Below are 19,253 nucleotides of genomic sequence, written 5' to 3' on the forward strand. Positions count from 1 at the left end.
GCGTCTAGGCTACTGGTCTTGTGGCCAGATGCACAGAGATCAGAGCCACTCTGTGGACGGTGGCACCTTAAGAAACCATTTAACCAGTTGAAATGGTGCCAAGAAGTTTTTGGATAATTCCACACCAGGAGCATGAGGCAAACATATGATTTCATTGGCGGGAAATTCAATGTAATATTTTGACGTTAAAAGGCAGCGAATGCAAATTCCTAATTTAAATTACTTTAATTTGTAGAAACAATTCAGACAATTTCTTCTTATTAAATATGGCCCAACAGGAGGATTGTTGATTTTTAGGCTAGCTTATCGTCTTTGAAATTTTCTTTTTGTTTATTTTTCAATTTTTTCCCTTTGCAACAAAACGTCAATTTACACGCTGAAATGTTGCCACGCTATCCACAGAGAGGTGGGCGTGGCAAAATGCACCTGACGGTTGTTTAAAAAGCTGATTGCTTGTCGAAAATCATGTTTGTAGGATTCTTGTATGCTTTTTTCGTTTTCGCAATTAACTTTTTTTTATTTATTTTCTTACTATGCATGGTAACTCCAAAAAAGGTTATTGGCAAACTCAAAAATCAAAAGGATATCATTCGATTTTTAATAAATTCTTTTATTCATACAAATTTAAGATCTCAAAGAGATTCTTGTCAGCATCTTTTATGAGTTTTTGAGAACCAATGCAATCTGATTGATAGAATAACACCATTCGACGACTATTGATATGTAGCTTTGAACCGTCGAAATTGATCTTCATTTTCCTTAAATCTGCAAGAATGGCAGACGCGTTCTTCACTATTGCTACAATTTCATCGAAAACAAGATCTGGTGTGCTCGAAGTTATATCCCACTGCAGAGCCTGCAACGAACCCAGGATCTTCTTTTCCATAATCAAATTCTTGACTTTCTGCTCATCATCCATGACGCAGTGCACTTCACTTAGTTTTAACTGTCGCAGATTCGGACACGAGGACAAAAGGGCAGTCAAACTTTCATTCATCCTTCACAGATAATTGTAGTTAAAAATAACAAAGTAAAAACAATGTAAAAATACTCACATCATTCCTTTTGTGATATCTAGTTCTTTGAGGTGGCAGAACTTGATCTCTTGGGTAGTATTCCTAGTGACGTCTACCGATGTCATGCTGAGAACTTCCAACATGGGGCAGAGTTCTGAAATGCGGTTCAGATCGACGCTTTGGTAACCGCCTCCGCTTAAGGAAAGCCATCGAAGGTTTGCTCCAAATTTGTGCAAGATGGCATCAACTGTTTCTTGAGAAATCAACATGAAGAGGCTCAGACGGTCAAGTGATGCCGGCAGCTTCAGATTTTCCTCAAAATCATTCCATCTTCTCTCCAAACAATGAAACTAAAATTGAAATAAATATACTAAGGAAAGACTAATATTTTAAAATACCTCCAAGTATCTGATGCTGGAGAAATCTGCACGGACATTTGATTCCCTCAGGTGTCTTTCAAAATTGAGATATTTACGCTCTCTTGGGATGTTTTCGTCCTCAAGGAAATCTTCCAATGTGAGACCGGTCGGTAAAATATCATGAGGGAGGATATCCAGATTGGACAGCACCTTCCAATTCTTGTTCATCAGTTTCTCACTCTGCGAAATATTGATATTGAGCAATCTTAGATGCCCGAAGGATAATCTGATATCCTCTTCAGTCATATTGGTGCCTTCAAGAAGAGAACCAGGTGTGCTAAGAACCTGCAAATTGCGAAGTTCTCTGCACAATTCCACCAAGTCCATTGGATTGAAAAAGATTCCGACTAACTCTAATATTCTCAGTTCCTTTAGGGAGCTTAGATATTCTAAGCACGCGTTTCGGAATTCATTGTTGTACAAGCAGATTCTAATATGACGACTGCCTATTTTTAAATGCTGTACGTTTGGGGCAGCAATCGACACCATCCTCAGTACCTTTAAAGAAAAAAGTTATTTTTGTGTAATGATATCATTGTTTGTTTGTTTGTTTGCAACTTTACCTCGATGAAATCCAACTCGGAACTCAAACCACTCGGGAAAAATGACATGAGGACGTTCAAATCGAGTTTTTTTGTCCTGGTGCTCATCAAAACAAACACCGACCGCTTCATTCTGTCGAACTCCTTCATGTTGTTGAATTCTTCTGAAGTTCCACTCCTTATCAGCTCCTGCAGAAAGTAGTCCCTCAGCTCAGGGGCTGAAATAGAATTGCTCTCTTTATGCTTTTTCAAATTTGGTAGAAATTGTTATACATACACAATTTATTTCTGAGGCAATTTGCTCCTTCTTCTTGCGTGTAAGCATCCAAGTTACTCAGGACAGTCTCCATCGTCCAATCCTTCAACGTCTTTAATCGCGTCAACCGGTTTTTGGACCTCGTTACAAGAGTAGCATCATCCATCTTGTGTATGGCCTGTGGAGATTGATTTTGTTTTATTTCTCACTAACAGAAATATTTGTCAATACGTTTATTATTCGCACACTTTGAAATGTGCGAAATTTGTTTGCAGGACACAAATATAGGCTGAAACAAAAGTGGCTAGCCATAATAATTCGAAATAAACGTTGCAGGCAACTTTACTCACCTTGATTTCAAGTATTTTGCTGATAGTTACACTGTTGCTTGTGTGATTTACTCGGCTTCCAAATTGTTAGAAGTAAACATGTGTTTTGAAATAATGACTAGTAAAATTCGATATTAAATATCGATTATTTTTTTAAAAAGCAATCCATGAAATTCCTTTTAAAATGATATACTGGATAAGTATCGATATTCCATAGCATTCGCCCATTACTGAGCAGTGAGAACAGCGCCACTTCGTGAACGTGTTAGAATTGGAAACTACAAACCGAGCAAGACTTTGTTTGCCATCTTTCAAAGCAGTGAGTTCAGCGCCACTTCATGGATTGTGTTCAGAAACTACTCGATTTTCGTCAACAGCAACTGATGACAATACAATTAGCGGGAAATTTTAATTTAGTCGAGAGCTTCAATAATTCTATTTAATATTTTAATATTTTTAATTACAAACGCGTGCTACAACGGATCAAACTGACATGCATGCATTCTGACTTTTGTTCAGAGGAGATCGTTATTTTGCTCATTTCTCATCAGAAAATGTAAAAACACTATTTTATTGTTGTTTTAGTAGAAGGCTTTTAAATAGCTTCAACTGACGGATCAAGTTGATGCAAAGTATCAATCGCTCGTTGTGTGTGTATTACTAAATTTTCTTTTGAGCTGTTTAGTTGAAGAAATTAGTGGTTTGATTCGATCATGAGAGCGGTACTATTGGTTTTTCAACTTGAATTTTGGGGTGCTGACAACAGGTGAAAGGTTAATAATAGAAGCTAATAAGTGAGAATTATTCAGAAATGTCCTTAATAAGTCCGGCGAAGAGTCAACCAGCAGCATAAATTGAAGGAACGATGAAGAAATCTGAATATTTCTACTCATTGGGGAGCAGCCATTTCCGTTTTAAAGCTCATTTATTTCTAGAAACATTTCCGCAGCACATCCTGCAAATATTTTTGGCTAGCTGCCTAATAAGTTCGATTTATTTATAATACAATTCAAAAAATTTAAAGAGACTTCCGACGTACTTTAATATCATATCATCGAGGAGCGGGTCAAGTGACACTATTGACCCCTTGTCAAGGGAGTTGTCTATAGCGGAGGATATCATCATTTTTCTTAATTCTGCGAGATTGGCAGATGCATTCTTCAAAATTGTTGACATTTCCTTGAAAACAGGTTCTGTTACGTCACAAGTTATTTCCCAGTGGAGAGACTGCAGCGAACCCAAGATCTTCTTTTCCACGATCAAATTCTTGACTTGCTTCAAATCATCCGTGCAGCAGTGCCCTGCTCTTAGTCTTAACTGTCGCAGATTCGGACACGAGGACAAAAGGGCAGTCAAGCTTTTACTCACCCTGCAGAGATATTTTAAATAAAAATTGGAAGTCAAAACTATGTGAAAATACTCACATACATACACGATCCGTAAATATTTCTTTGAGATGGCACAAGTTGATTTGTTGGGTTGCATTTCCAATGACCATTACCGATGTCAACCTGAGAACTTCCAAATTGGGACATAGTTCTGAAATGCGTTTCAGACTGACAATATGACGACAATTTCCGCTTATTAAGGAGAGCCATCGAAGGTTTGCTCCAAATTCGATCAAAATGGCATAAACTGTCTCTTGAGAGTCCAAAATGGTGAGCATCAGACCGTCAAGGGTATTCGGAAGCTTGAGAGTCGTTTTCAATTCATTCCACCTTTTCTCAAAACAATAAAACTAAAATTCAAATAAAAGAGGAAATAAATAAACTCAGAAAAGAGAAAATATTTTAAAATACCTCCAAGTATTTGATGCTGGAGAAGTCTGAACAGACATTTGACCCGGAAATGATTGAATGATAATTGAGATATTTGCGCACTCTTGGGACATTTTCGTCTTCAAGGAAATCTTCCAGTGTTAGACCGTTTGGTAAAATTCGTTCACCGATGATATCCAGATTGGGCAGCACCTCCCAAATCTTTTTCAGTGTTTCCAACAAAATACGGCTGTGGAGCAATCTTAGATGCCCAAATGATAATCTGATTTCCTCTTCAGTCATGTTTTTGCCTTCAAAAAGAATATCAGGTGCGCTAAGAACCCTCAAATTGGGAAGTTTTCTGCACAACCGAACCAAGTCCATTGGATCGTTAACAAAACCAACAAACTCTAAGATTTTCAGTTCCTTCAGGGAGCTTAGAAATTCGAAGCACGCTTTTCGGAAATCATTGTAGTACAAGAAGATTCTAATATGACGACAGTCCATTTTTAAATGCCGTACGTTTGGGGCAGCAATCAACACCATCCTCAGTACCTTTAAAGAAACAAGTTATATTTGTGTAATATCATTTTTTGTTTGTAATTTTACCTCGATGAAGTCCATTTTGGAATTCCAATTAAGGAAATCTTGTGGGTAGTATGACATGAGGACGCCCAAATCGAGTTTGTATGTCCTGGTGTTCATCAAAACAAACACCAACCGCTTCATTCTGTTGAACTCCTCCATGTTGTTGCATTTTTTTCCACTCCTCAGCAGCTCCTGCAGAACGTAGTCGCTCAGCTCAGGGGCTGAAATAGAAAACAATTGCTCATTTATTTGATTTTATAATTGGTGAAATTTCCAATACATATAATCCGTTTAATTTTGAGGAAATTTGCTCCCTTTTCTTGCACGTAAGTATCCAAGTAAGTCAGGACAGCTTTCACCGTCCAATCCTTCAACGTCTTTGATAGCGTCAACCGGATTTGGGTATTCCTTACAAGAGTAGCATCATCCATCTTGTGTCTGTTTGCGAAATATAAATGCAGGACACTAACAGAGGCTTCAACAAGTGGCTAGCCGAGTCGATGCTATTTTCCGTTCATGGTGTTATTGGGACACAGGTTTCAGCTGGAGGTGTGCAAGACATTAGTGACTCTGTATAATTGCAAGCTGAAATCAGCTTAACTCACCTTGATTTCGAGTTTTTTTGCAGACAAATACACTTGGCATACACTTGGCGTTCATATGCGTTTTTGTTAAAGAGTAAACAAAGCCCTGTCACTTGGTAAAAAGGATAGGCTGCCTTCGCCATGTTGTTTTCATATGTAAAATTTCCCGCTCTCAGCGATCCGTGCAAATCATACAGATGTCACACGTAATAAAATTGAAACATGACGTCTAGGCCTCTGGTCTTGTAGCCAGATGCATCGAGATCAGCGCCACTCTGTGGACGGTGGCAGCTTAAGAAACCATTTAACCAGTCGAAATGGTGCCAAGAAGTTTTTGGATAATTCCACACGAGGAGCTGATGGTGGACCAGCTGGTCACAACTCCGGCCCAGAAAATCCTTGATGAATCAGCCGCCGGAGATCACCGGAGAGCGGAGACAGGAACAGCAGAGAATATCGATACCTTCAAAACAGAATTTAAATTCAATCAGATTATTCTAGACTGGATGGAAAAGGAAATAGCATGATAGAGTCTTTTGTGCCAGAATTTTATTAAAAATTTTTATAATTAAACAATTAAGCCGCTAGCCCATCCAGAAAAACTCCAGTAAATTAAATACGTAATGGCATTTCTTTTAAACACAATTTATTTACGCTAAAGCCTAAAGTAAATTATTTGCTTATCAAAGTCTGACAATTAGGTTAATTTTTGTACCCTACCTGGCTTACCACGCCCCTTCCCCACTCACCCTCACCTAACTCAGGGCTTTCCCTGAGTAGGGGAGGGTCGCCACTGAGGGAGAACCCACCCTTCATTCGCCCAGCAGCGACCGAAGAAGGGGCAGCCTAATTAAAGCGCAGGCATCGCACAACTCCGGGCAGAAAGCGAGCTGTCTACACTAGACCTCAGAGCTACCTTGCCCCAGGAAAAGGACACTCACCTAATCCTTGACTTGGCATAGGAAACTCTCCCTGATCGCCAGGCCAAGCTGTCTCCAAGTCCTGTCCAGTTAAGGTAGATAAGGGTAGCCGGCAGTTCTCGTCTAAACTCTGCGTCTTTTTCAGGATACTCTGGAGACGGAGAACCCCTCGCAGCAGGCCAGCAGGCGTCTGTCAGGAGCACGCGGCTGCGAGAGAGGTTTCAAAACTTCAGTCGAGGAGGGACCACCAGTGTGCCAAGTCTTATCCGTAGGGAAATCCCTTCTCCGGATGTTTAGAAAGGGACTGATCCCCCTTTTCTTTGTTCGCAGGAGGTGCTCAGGTAGACCGTCAACGGCACAGCCTACGCCCTAGAAGACCAGAGGAAACTAGCATTAGACCAGTGTGACTGGTCTTCGATAGAAAAACTCACCTAAAAGGCGTGCTCTTCCGCTGATCCACTCCCATTCCTCCTGTTTCAGGGAACCACGGCCTTCGAGCAGGTGGAGTTGGAGACCGCAAGCATTTGGCAGCGAAGGCGACACACACAAACACGTACGCTGCAGAACATAAACAACACATACACGATCAGAATCCACACAAATTTCTATTCTGTCAGACGGAGATAAATAAACTTGCCAGACGGCTTATTAGCGAAACCGTGTGTTTTTTCTGTGTCTTACCTTGAGTCGAGACCCTTTCTGAGAGACAACCAGGCCCAAAAAGGGGCCCTCAAACTGAGAATTCTCGCACCGAAAGCTTTGTTGTTACCGCTGCAGCTGAGCGGAGTTAATCACGCCCACGCCGGAGAGATTTGTGTGCGCAAAGGAGCTAAGAACTTCACGCTGCTAATGGTGGAATAAGTGTACTCCCCTTAGCAGAAACCCAGCTCGCTTCTACACGCTCCTCGCACTCTTCACCAGCCGCGCTGCCCAGCTCCGCGATTGGCTCATCACATCCAGTTTTTTGCACGCCTCCACGCCTATCATATCCAGCGATTGGCGCGAAAGCCACGAGGCGACTAGCAGAGCATGAAGCCAACATATGATTTGATTGGCGGGAAATTCAATGTAATATTTTGACGTTAAAAGGCAGCGCATGCATAATCCTAATTTAATTTATTTTTATTTGTAGAAACAATTCATACATTTTCTTCCTATTAAATCCTTTTCGCTTTGGCAATTAACTTAATTTTTTGTTCATTTTCTTATTGGTAACTCCTTCTATGATTCAAGGTTTCCTCACAAAACAGAAGATGTTATTCGATTTAGTAAATCAATTTATTTATACAAATTGAGGATCTCGATGAGGTTCGTGTCAGCATTTTTGGGTTCGTGTAAACCAAAGTAATTTTGCCGAATGAACCAAAAAAGCTGATAGTTATCGTTAGTAAGCCTGAAACTGTCGAAATAGATCTTAATTTTCCTTAAACCTGGGAGAGTGGCGGACGCATTCTTCACAATTGCTGCAATTTCATCGAAAACAAGATCTGATGTGGTCGATAGTACACCCAAGTGGAGAGACTGCAACGAACCCAGGATCTTCTTTTCGATGATCAAATTCTTGACTTGCTGCAGATCATTCACTACCCAGTGCTCTACATCAAGTGATAGCTTTTGCAGATTCGGACACGAGGACAAAAGGGCAGTCAAGCTTTCATTCATCCTGCAGAGATAATTGTTATTAAAAAATTAGAATGTCAAGCCAATGTACAAATACTCACAACTTTCCTTTTTCGATATCGAATTCTTTGAGATGGCGAAAGTTGATCTCTTGGGTAGCATTTCCAGTGACCTGAATCGATTTCATAATGAGAACTTCCAAATTGTGGCAGGGTTCAGAAATGCGGTTCAGATCGACGTGTTGGTTACCATTTCCTGTTAAGGACAGCCATCGAAGGTTTTCTCCATATGTGTGCAAGATGGCATCAACTGTTTCTTGAGAAATCAACATGAAGAGGCTCAGACGGTCAAGTGTTGTCGGCAGCTTCAGATTTTCCTCAAAATCATTCCATCTTCTCTCCAAACAATGAAACTAAAATTGAAATAAATATACTAAGGAAAGACAAATTTTTTAAAATACCTCCAAGTATCTGATGCTGGAGAAATCTGCACGGACATTAGATTCCCTCAGGTGTCTTTCAAAATGGAGATATTTACGCTCTCTTGGGATGTTTTCGTCCTCAAGGAAATCTTCCAATGTGAGACCGGTCGGTAAAATATCATGAGGGAGGATATCCAGATTGGACAGCACCTTCCAATTCTTGTTCATCAGTTTCTCACTCTGCGAAATATTGATATTGAGCAACCTTAGATGCCCGAAGGATAATCTGATATCCTCTTCAGTCATATTGGTGCCTTCAAGAAGAGAACCAGGTGTGCTAAGAACCTGCAAATTGCGAAGTTCTCTGCACAATTCCACCAAGTCCATTGGATTGAAAAAGATTCCGACTAGCTCTAAGATTCTCAGTTCCTTCAAGGAGCTTAGATATTCTAAGCACGCGTTTCGGAATTCATTGTTGTACAAGCAGATTCTAATATGACGACTATCCATTTTTAAATGCCGTACGTTTGGGGCAGAAATCGAGACCATCCTCAGTACCTTAAAAGAAAAAAATTATGTTTGTGTAATGATATCATTTTTTGTTTGTAATTTTACCTCGATGAAGCCCGATTTGGAATTCCTATAAAGGAAATGTTGTGGATAGTATGACATGAGGGCGTCCAAATCGATTTTGTAAGTCCTGGTGTTCATCAAAACAAACACCAACCGCTTCTTTTTGTTGAACTCCTCCATGTTTTTGAAAGTTTCAAAAGTTGTTTTCTTCAAAAGCTTCTGCAGAACGTAGTTTCTCAGCTCAGGGGCTGAAATAAAAAAAACGATTGCTCTTTTATTTGCTTTTTTAATTTTTTGGAAATTGTAATACATACACAATTTTTTTCCGAGGTAATTTGCTCTCTCTTCTTGCGTGTAAGAATCCAAGTTACTCAGGACAGTCTCCATCGTCCAATCCTTCAACGTCTTTGATCGCGTCAACCGGATTTTGGACCTCGTTAAAAGAGTAGCACCATCCATCTTGTGTCCAACCTGTGGAGATTGATTTTTTTATCTCAGTAACAGCATTATTTGTCAAATGTTTTCATTATTCGCGCACGTTTTGTAAGATGCGGAATATGACTGCAGGACACTAGCAGAGGCTTCAACTAGTGGCCATGGCTAGCGCACCATCAGCAGGCAAAAGTAGCATCGAGAAAACATTTTTACAATCGATTTGACATTTGGGAAAGCCTGCTGCGCTGCAAAACACTGCGACAAAATCGTGCACAGCCGATCCGCCCTCCTTCGCAAATTGTCAAAGAGCGAATCGTGCACACCGAGCGAATCACTAAATAGTTCGTAATATACGTCGGAGACAGGTTTACTCACCTAGATTTCGAGGATTTTGCTGAGAAATGCAGTGTCGTTTCTTTGCTTCACTCGGCTTCCAAAAGGTTAGAAGTAAACAAATGCGTTCTGAAATCATGCCTTATAAAATTCGATATAAAATATCGATAATTTTTTTAGAAACATTGCATTTGACTGCTTATTAAAATGATATAATCGATAAATATCGATATTCCAATACATTGCAGTACAGAGCAGTGAGAATAGCGCCACTTCAAGGATTGGTTCGTTGCAGAAACAACTCGACTGGCGTCATGAGCAGCTGATGACAGTAACATTGGCGGGAATTTTAAATTTAGTCGAGACTGTCTTTTGTTCGGCTCAAATTATTATATTTATTATGTTTAATTCACCAGTTGCATAACCCATAAGTGTTCGAAGCCGCCAACAGATGGCGCCACCGTAGACTTTCGCTTTTAAGGCACTTCCGCTGCGATTTCAGACTCAATCTAGCTACCGTGCATTCTTCAATTAATTTGCTAATTTTTGGCGTGCTGAAAACCAAAATCGGTTCAGCCAATCGCCGTAGAATCGTGAAAAACTATTTTTTAAAATAAAAAAAATATTTTCCAATCGCTCGTTGTGTATTACTAAATTTTCTTTTCAGCTGTTTGGTTCAAGAAATTAGTGGTTTGATTTGATCATGAGTCCGGTACTGATGGTTTTTCAACTTGAATTTGCATGCCATATCAGCGCAGCTATTTTGGGGCGCTGACACCAGGTGAAAGGTTAATAATTTAGAAGCTTTTATAAGTGAGAACTATTCAGAAATGTCTTTAATAAGTCCGGCGAAGAGTCAACCAGCAGCATAAATTGAAGGAACGATGAAGAAATCTGAATATTTCTCCTCATTGAAGAGCAGCCGTTTCCGTTTTAAAGCACATTATTGAAGAATTTTATTTCTAAAGACATTTCTGCGACAAATCCTGCAATTATTTTTGGTTAGCCGCCTATTAAGTTGCTCTCGACGTAGAATAATTACAAATCACTAAAAAGAACGTTATTAATCGATTTAATTTTCCATTTATTAATACAATATAAGAAATTCCAAGAGATTTTTGAAATGCATTTCTGAGCTATAATTCATGAGGCACTTGAGGCAAGCTCCAAAGACCAAATAAGTAAATTTGAAATCTAAAAGATACAGTATGCCTGTTTGTCTGTTTGGTAACATTTCCAGTGACCAATACCGCAATGTCAAACTGAGAACTTGGGACAGAGTTCAGAAATGTGGTTCAGTTCAACGTTTTGATAACCATTTCCTCTTAAGGTTTTGAGGTTATTTGTTCCCTCTTCTTGCGTGTAAGCATAAATGTTACTCAGTTTTGGCAATTAACGGTATTTTTTATTAATTTTCTTTTTAGTAACTCAAAATATGGTAAACACGCAGAACAGAACGATATTATTCGATTTAATAGATCCTTTTATTCATACAAATTAAGAATCTCGAAGAGATTTGTGTCATCACATATGGCATCATTTAAACCTTTCTGTTTTGGCCATCTGAACTCCCTGGAGCGAATGTTATCAATATTGAGTTTGATATTTTCCATATTGAACTTTATTGTCCTTATATCTGGAAGATTTGCGGTCGCATTCCTCATAATTGCAGCAATTTGCTTGAAAACAATTCCTGATGTCATCCAAGATATATTCCAGTGGAGAGACTGCAGCGAACCCAGGATCTTCTTTTCGCTGACCAAATTCTTGACTTGCTGCAGATCAGGATCACCCAAGTCGCCGTACTCTACTCTTAGTTTTAACTTTCGCAGATTCAGACACGATGACAAAAGGGCAGTCAAGCTTTCATTCATCCTGCAGAGATAATTGTAATTAAAAATAACAAAGTAAAAACAATGTAAAAATACTCACATCTTTCCTTCTTTGATATCTAGTTCTTTGAGGTGGCAGAACTTGATCTCATGGGTAGAATTCCTAGTGACCTGTAATAATGTCATGAAGAGAACTTCCAACTTGGGGCAGAGTTCAGAAATGCGGCTCAGATCGACGCTTTGGAAACCGTTTTTTCCTTTTAAGGAGAGCCATCGAAGATTTGCTCCATATTTGAGCAGGACGGCTTCGACTGTCTCTTGAGAATCCAACACGGTGAGGATCAGTCCATCAAGGGTATTGGGAAGCTTGAGAGTCTTCTTCAATTCATCCCAACTTTTTCCATGACAAGAAATCTAAAATTCAAATAAGAGGAAATAAATAAACTCAGAGAAGAGAAAATCTTTTAAAATACCTCCAAGTATCTGATGCTGGAGTAATCTGCACGGACATTTGATTCGCTCAGGTGTTCGTCAATATTTAGATATTTACGCTCTCTTGGGATATTTTCGTCTTCAAGGAAATCTTCCAATGTTAGACCGTTTGGTAAAATTTTTTCACCGATGATATCTAGATTTGGCAGCACCTCACAAATCTTCTTCATTTCCTTCGACGACGAGAAAGAAATGTGGAGCAACCTTAGATGCCCGAAGGATAATCTGATATCCTCTTCAGTCATATTGGTGTGATCAAGAATACGAGCACCAGAAAGTATCCTCAAATTGGGAAGATTTCTGCACAACAACACCAAGTCCATTGGATTGTTAACATAACCGACTAACTCTAAGATTCTCAGTTCCTTCAGGGAGCTTAGAAATTTGAAGCACGCGTTTCGGAAATCATTGTAGTACAAGCAGATTCTAATATGACGACTGTCCATTTTTAAATGCCGTACGTTTGGGGCAGCAATCGACACCATCCTCAGTACCTTTAGAGAAACAAGTTATGTTTGTGTAATGATATCATTTTTTGTTTGCATTTTACCTCGATGAAGTCCATTTTGGAATTCATATAAAGGAAATGTTGTGGGTAGTATGACATGAGGACGCCCAAATCGAGTTTGTATGTCCTGGTGTTCATCAAAACAAACACCGACCGCTTCATTCTGTTGAACTCCTTCATGTTGTTGAATTTTTTCGAAGTTCGTTCCTTTAAAATCTTCTGCAGAACGTAGTCCCTCAGCTCAGGGGCTGAAATAGAAAACAATAGCTCCATTATTTGCTATTTTAATTTTGTCGAATTCCAAGTACATACACAATTTATTTCTGAGGTAATTTGCTCCCTCTTCTTGCGTGTAAGCATCCAAGTTACTCAGGACAGCTTTCACCGTCCAATCCTTCAACGTCTTTTTTCCGTTCAACCGGTTTTTAATATTCCTTACAAGAGTAGCATCATCCATCTTGTGTCTGTTGGCGAAATATGAATGCAGGACACTATCAGAGGCTGAAAATATTTCGCCAGATAAAAAAAGTTCAGAGTGTTGATTCTGAGTGTTATGGAATTCAGACAACAATCACTATGCGCGTATATGTGTGCCGTTAGATATTCTCAATTAAACCGTAAATTTGAAGAGTTCCTGCTAAAGCTTGCATGCAGTAGATTTTTCTTGGCAATCATAACAAAGGGATCACTAAATAGTTCATAATATACGTCTGAAGCAATTTCGCTCACCTTGATTTCGAGGTTTTTGCTGAGAGTTACACTGCTATTTCTGTGCTCTACCCGTCTATCATATGATTAGATGTAAACACATGTGTTTTGAAATAATGCCTGATCAAATTCGATATTAAAAATCGATAATTTTTTATAAACATTGCATGGAATGCGTATTAAAATGATATACTCGATAAATATCGATATTCCAATATATTGCAGTGACAAAAGCGCCACTCCGTGAATGGTGTTAGAATAAGAAACTACACATCGAGCAAGAACCTTCTGCAACAGTGAGTTTAGCGCCACTTCATGGATTGTGTTCGTTGCAGAAACTACTCGATTTTCATCGTGAGCGGCTCATGACAGTAAAATGAGTGGGAGTTTTAAATTTAGTCTCTATTTTGTTAAATTTGTTATTAAATTTTCTATTTTGAAGCCTCAAAATTGATTAAAATATGCAGGAGAGTGAAGAATTAATATTAAATAAATTAGAAACGATATCAATCGTCTCTATGCCCCAGAAAACGTCGTTAGAATGTTTAAATTTCATTTTTTGGCTTTTTAAAAATTCAAATTTTTTATTTCTTTATTTCTAAGGTTCAAAATTGGTCGAAATTTGGAGGAGAGTTAAGAATTTATATTAAGAAAAAAATAGAACCGATATCAATCGTTTCTTGTCGCACACCTTTTTGCTGCCACCTTGCGATACAGGTTGAATGCAAACTAGTTAATAGGAAAGTAGTGGTGAAAAGGCGCCACAATAAATAATTTATTCGCGGTTATACTAGGTGCTAAGGAAATTACTGCTATTCGATTTTAAAATTCTTTTTCAAATTTTTAAAATTATTGAGATTGAAGCGCAAAGAAATTTTAATAAATGTATGCGATTAACGTGGGAATACAACCCGACAGGCAAGAGTGCATTGCTTTCCGCTGATACATTCACCTCTCTCATTATATTCCCTTGGTTACGCCCCTTTTTTGCTCTTTCGACGCCGAACATTCCAGTTTAACATTAATTAAAAATCGGGCAAAAAAACTTGTACTTTTATTTCCATATACCCAGTCGAAGGGAACATTCGTGTGCGTAGACTGCTGGGCTCACCGGTTCTCGTTAAATCACCGAAATTAAGCAGTCAGTAGCTGATACGTTACAGGCATCATGGAGAGGATCTTTTGGCCTTCCCGGGAAAACCTCCATTCATAGGAAAAATTGGACTTGCAATATTTTTCATAATAATTTAGGAGTGAAGCTGACCAGTTGCGCAAAAGGAGAGAAGAAATTATGCGCAAATTCGATAATTCCAAGAATCACTTTTCTAATTATAACAACTATTTAAATTCAACCCTTTGTCCGAAATTACTGGCAATTGCCTTGCTGCCCTCGTGGTGGTTTGCCCCTGAACCAAGCACAATTTGACACTCCAGACATCGTCCTGTGAAGCCAAATCACGCATGCTGGAAAGGTGGAAAGCAGCAAGTAGTGAGTTGTCCGGCAGCCAGGCGTTCACCCACCCATATTTGTTGTTTATTCTTCCTTTTCAAGTCAAAAAAACACATAAATAAAATCTCAATACGTCAATAACATAACATAATATAGGGAAGAATGGGCTGACAGACACTTCAACGACAAGTTGAATGAGGATTACATCAGCATATACATATTCATTTCATCATCTCAGGCTGCTGGAATGTGGCATGGAATTCAAAGTAAGATGCAGTATTTGGAAGTTGCTCCCGGATTTAGACATAGTGAGTAACGTCCAAAAACATGGCCTCACTTTGTGGCTGTGTCAATGTGGATGCGAGGAAAGGATCGGTCGTGGGTGAATCAGGGCGCAGCATCCGAAATGTGACACCGCGTAAAAGTCCAGGCGTGCGAAGCTTCATCGGGACGACCGCTTTCATCCAGCTGTGAAGACGCAACTTGAACGACTTACAGGAACGCCATCGTCTCGGTTGTCCTCTCCGTGTGCTGGTACGATCGTCTTGGCAGTTGCATGAATTCTCTCTCTTTCTCTCTTGAAATGGGTCGCGTCCAATTATACATATGTGCTCGTCAAACAATAAGATTTGTGTGTTAAAAAATATGATATGAAATGAAAAAAATGAGCAAATTTCATAGAAAATTAATTTATTCAAGCCCAAACCTTCATAACTGATACACCAGAATCTAGAATCGTCAAAAAGCTTTAATATTTCTAAATGAGGCTCATTTTTCCTCCTAATTGTAATACCTTATATCTATTTCCTTTTCTAGTATCTTCTCGTTCAATAAATAGCAATTTAACTATAATCATAAATATTCAAAAACTCGGAAATATTTTTTTGAGCAATAAAGGCTTCAATCAAGCATTTACGAAACCCTTCTTCCAACAATTCGTAGCGCAATGACCACGCATCAATTAAGTATATGGATTCCGGGAAGTAACCCATGAATGAGAGCTTCAACTCTTTCAAATCTGGGAGAGTTGCGGAAGCAATCTTCATAATTGCCGCAATTTCCTTGAATTCAACACCTCTTGTGAACTTACTAATCGTCCAGCGTAGCGACTGCAACGAACCCAGGACCTTCTTTTCGATGATCAAATTCTTGACTTGCACCAGATCATCTAGGCTGTATCTCTCTCCACATAGTACTAGCTTCTGCAGATTCGGACACGAAGACAAAACGGCAGCAACGCTGGTTCCCATAAAGCTATTTTTATAAAAATTAAAATTGAATGAAAAATCAGGGACATATATCTACTCACCAAGCATAATTTTCCATAGTTAATTCTCTGAGATGGCGGAAATGTGCCTGTTGGGTGGAAATTTCAGGGAATCTTCTTGTTTTTAGTTTAAGAACTTCCAACTTGGGACATTGTTCAGAAATGTGGTTCAATTGCAAGTTTTCATAACCCGTTCCAATCAAGAAAAGAAACCGAAGGTTAGCTCCATATTCGATCAAAATGTCTTCGACTGGTGCTTTATAGTCAAACATTTGGAGGATCAGAGAATCAAGTGTCGTCGGCACCGTCAGACTCTTCTTGTATCCATCATTCCACCTGCTCTCGTCAAGATTAAACTAAAATTCATAAGTTGAAAAAAAATTATCAAACTAAAAGACAAAATAAAATATAAAAACCTCCAAGCATCTGATGTTGATATCTGCACAGGCATTCGGTTCCTCTGCCAAGTCGATATATTTCCGCTCTCTTGGTTGAAAATTTTCGTCCTCAACGAATTCTTCTAAAGTGAGACCGATTCTTCTGACGTCACTAACAACATCCAACTGCGGTAGCCACTTCGAAAATACGTCTCTTGTGAAACTCGACATTCTACACTCAAACAGTCTGAGATGTCCAAAAGAATTTTTGAGTTCCTCCTCCGATATATTGACATCTTGCAAATTGAAAAAATTCGTGCCAAGAATCTGCAAGTTGGGAAGTTTTTCACACAGTAGCGCAAGTGTTATATCATTTTCGATGTATCCGGTGACCTTTAAGATTCTCAATTCCTTCAGAGAGCTCAAATGACCAAAATTGATCAAGATACGATGGTATATGTGAGTCAGATTCTCAAAGTGTATTATCAAATGCCGCACGTTTGGAGCAGCAATTAAGACCTTCGTCAGAACCTGTAGGAAATTCTTTTGATTAATCGGTGGCATGTTATTTTTATTTTTGTTGTTCTACCTCATGGAATTCGAGATGTGATTCAAAATTACGAGGATGAAATGCCATGAGGTGATCCAAATCAAGTTTTTTTGTCATGGTGTTCATCAAAGCCAACACAGTCCGCTTCATGCTGATGAACTGCTCTTCAGTTCTGTTCCCTTCAGGACGTTTGCTCCTCTGCAGCTCCTGCAGGACTTCATCCCTCAGCCGTGGGGCTGAAATTGAAAACATTTGCCTTGAAAATACCTGTTTGGAACTCGACTCAACGCCAAATACATACACAGTTTGGATTGGATGTAACTTCCTCCTTGTATTTGCGTGAATGCATGCAAATTAGTCTGGACAGTTTTCATCGCCCATTCCTTCAACGTCTTTGATCCGTTCAACCGCCATTTGGTCTTGTCTAGAAGGGTAGCACCCTCCATCCTCTGTCCTGTGTCAGAGGCGAGCAATTTTATTTTGCGGAGTAAAATACACGGCGCGTGATGAACGACTACCAGCTGGTTTTGGAGTAAACAAATAGATCTCTCGAAGCTTCTTTCTCATTGGGAAAAGGACGGGCTCTTGTCGCCATTTTTATTTCAGGTTATGCCTAAACTAGCCAGTTAAACACATATTGGGGATTTTGCCACTCTTTTTTTGAATTTAAATGGCTGCTATGCCTATCCTTTGAGAATAGTGACATCAGCGCCGCTTCATGGAGGTTGTTCACTGCAGAAACTACTAAATTCTGAGCGAGAGCGGGAATTGGACAACGGATGGCGGGAATTTTAAAATAAGAATCGCGGGAAAATATGAATTTGGCAACAAAAGTTGTTCTTACTTCACGTGTATTTATTTAATTTTTGTAATTGCACATTAAAATTGTCTGCGGTAGAGGGCGGCGTTAAGGTGACATTTTTAGTCGTTGGCATCGTTGAACGAGAGCAAAGGAGAAAGGGGCCGCACAGGGCCCACGCGAGGGCAGCGAGCAGCGCACCAGCCAGCCGATCCGACGTCATTTTCAAAAGTGAACATTTGTTTTCCGCCGTGACTCTTTTCTCGCGTCAATGTAGACCAGTTTAGAGGCCGCAAACAAGCTGCCCCTCTTCGCGTCTTGAAACTGACCTTCCTTAGCAGCGAGCCCCACAATTTATGGATGAGAAAGCAAGAGGCATTATTCAGCCGAACCACTTCTCTCGCGTTGAGTCCGTTTTTTAAAAAAAGAGTTACAAGATCCATTTAAATTTAAAAAATAAAATTGAGACTAAACCTCAAGAATATTTATTTTTTTCTCTAAATTTACCTGATCGGGTTTCTATCGAGTGCAACGCTTTTTTCTCAACCCATAAGTTCGCACCCACTTGTGGCAAAAGTTACAGGGAACAGCCGGGCATAACATTTTTCGTGGTGTTGCAGAGAGAAAGGTCATCACAGTCATAGAGATTGTAAATTTTCCGAAGGGTGCGGAAGGGGGCGTGACCGTTTGTAAGTTGAAGAACATGGTATGCAACATGCTGATTTTTATACAGAAATAAGTGATATTTGAAAAATGCGACCACTCGAGGTTATTGTTTTCATGTTGAATATAATTAAAACCAGGCTTCATCCTCGTTGTCAAAAAAGAGAGATTCGTCGTTTTTATTCCTCGACCAGTTTCGACGTCATCACATTTCGGTTTCCAATGTGGTCCGAGCAGATTCTAATGTGATGTGCTTTAATTTTTAATGCCGTACGTTTGAGGCATCAATCGGCACCATCCTCAGCACCTTTAATGAAAATAATTCTTTTCTAATGATATTATGATTTGTTTGCAACTTAACACCTCGATGAAGTCCAATTCGCAATCCAGATATCTTGGGTAAGGTGACATGAGGACGTCCAAATCGAATTTGTATGCCCTGGTGTTCATCAAAACAAACACCAACCGCTTCATTCTGTTGTACTCCTCCATGTTGTTGCAATTTTTTCCACTCCTAAACAGTTCCTGCAAAACGTAGTCCCTCAGCTTAGGGGCTGAAATAAAAAAAAACAATTGATCTTTTATTTGCTCTTTTAAATTTGGTGAAAATTCTTATACATACACAATTTTTTGTTTTGAGGAAATTTGCTCCTTCTTCTTACGTTTAAGCATCAATGGTACTCAGTTTTGGCAATTAACGTTATTTTTTATTCATTTTCTTTTTGGTAACTCAGAATATGGTTTATGGTAAACAAAAAGAACAGAACGATATTATTCGATTAAATAGATCCATTTATTCATACAAATTAAGAAT

The sequence above is a fragment of the Cloeon dipterum genome, chromosome 2 (assembly GCF_949628265.1).
Source record: "Cloeon dipterum chromosome 2, ieCloDipt1.1, whole genome shotgun sequence".
Taxonomy (NCBI): domain Eukaryota; kingdom Metazoa; phylum Arthropoda; class Insecta; order Ephemeroptera; family Baetidae; genus Cloeon; species Cloeon dipterum.